Raw genomic sequence first — 2,148 nt, forward strand, 5'->3', positions numbered from 1 at the left:
AGCAATAAAATACTAAATTTTCAAGAGCCTACAACAATTTTAAATGACTCTACAAAAAAGCTTGGAAACTTATTAAGGCACCTCGTATTTTATCGTTTTTCGTAATTCTTTGATATTTTCATTACTGCGACATAAAAATTCAATAAATATCATCGGTTTCATTTGAACTTCAATATTTCTATTTCCAAATTTCACTACAATAACGATGAAAACCCCAATTAGTAATATCTATTCTGCTCTTAGTCAGAGAAGGAGACATTAAGTAGACTGAGTTTTTATTTTTATTTTTAATCCATTTAAGAGAGCTGGATTGTCTTCACCTTAAAAAAAAACGAACTTGTGTCTTACGTTTCACGTTTCCTTCCTTGTGGACAGCGATTGAATAGAGACCGTTTATTCTCCATTCAAATACAAAGAAAAGTTGCATTTCCGGAGAGAAAGTAATTTTCTATTGCTGAACACATTTCTTGCCAAATGTCCAAAACGAAGGCTTGTAAAATTGGTTCGTTCTCGTAATTAAATAAACATCCACCCCATTGTAAATGTTACGCTATTTGTTTTGGGTGAATTTAAAAGTAATAAAAAAGGGAAGGAGAACCTAAACAATTCATGAATAAGAATTTAATTGTAAGCGAAAGGCTTATCTCCCTTTGATTTTTATTTCACAGAGATCAGAATCCTTTTTTGTTTTTAATCGATTTAATTTAATGTATATTCTTATGTTTCTTTCTTTTAACATTTCTTATTGTGTCTTTTTATTTTTCAAATTTCTGTTAAACGTTTTCTATATCACTGTGTTTTGGCCTCCATTTCTTATTTGTTCTGTTTTTGTTTTTTATTTTCTTTTATTTTAAAATATACAGTAGAACCCCGGGGTACGGTATTAAAATGTTAGTAACAAAATACAGTACCGTATATAATACATATAATCAAATAACATTATAAATAACACAATAAGGCGGGGCAAATACCGTAACCAGGAGCCAGAAAAAAAACATCATAGTCCACATCGTAATCTGAAAAAAAAAAAAAAAAAAAACGTATCCTGAGGTCACCGTATCCCAAGGTTCTACTGTACTTCATTTTAGTTTCCTCTTCCTTTACATTTCTTTTCCCTTCTCTTTTTCTTATTAGATTTCTTGTTTCTCTTTTTCCCCCTTTTTTTTTGTTATACTTTATTGGTTGTTGGACTTCTTTTATTTTTACTTTACTTCTCCCTTTCTTTTGTTTCTTTTTCTTTCTCGTTTTATTTTTCGCTCTTTATTCTTTACTTTTTAATCGTTTTCATATTAGATTTCAAACCCCAGGGAATATCAATTACATTTATCAGCGATAAATCACTGGTAAGCGACTGTTGCGATAACGCAGCCATTTCCAATAGTTAATGAAAGAGGAAGACGGCAATAAAAATTTGTTAAGGCCGTTATCATTCGGACTTCAGGAAGCACCACAGTGAGCAATTGCCGATGATGGCCTGTGTGTGAAGTCCTAGTAAGTAGATGATGATGATGATGATGATGATGATGATAACAATAATAATAACAATAACAACAACAACAACAACAACAACAATAATAATAATAATAATAATAATAATAATAACAATAATAATAACAACAACAGCAATAACAACAACAACAACAACAACAACAACAACAATAATAATAATAATAATAATAATAATAATAATAATAATAATAATAATAATAATAATAATAATAGATTCACCAACCTTAATGTGGCAACATGATTTTATGCATGGGCAAATAGTGGCTTTGTAGAGGTGTAGGATACTCTTAGGTGTGAGTAATTTTCTAGCATGGTAGAGTGAGCCCACTGTCTTTGCAGCAGCCTCGGCAATGTCCTCACTGGCATTTTTCTATTATTGTGAGATAAATAAAATTAGTTCAGGGTACAAGTAGTACTTTTACCTATCTTTTGTGCGGAAGCGATGGGTTCTACAGAAAGCCAATGTTAGTCGGAGTGAGGATTTGCTTGCCCGACTCTCTAATTAAATTATTTTTAATAAGAAGAAATCAAGAATATAAGTCCATTTTATTAACACTTATTTTCAACTGGTCCCTGCTGATAGCGGTGTAATGCTGTTTCTGTGCAATTCTAGAAAGTCCACCCTCCCTGGCTTTGCCT

Source organism: Euprymna scolopes, chromosome 18 (assembly GCF_053919585.1).
Source record: "Euprymna scolopes isolate OS-2025 chromosome 18, ASM5391958v1, whole genome shotgun sequence".
NCBI lineage: Eukaryota > Metazoa > Mollusca > Cephalopoda > Sepiida > Sepiolidae > Euprymna > Euprymna scolopes.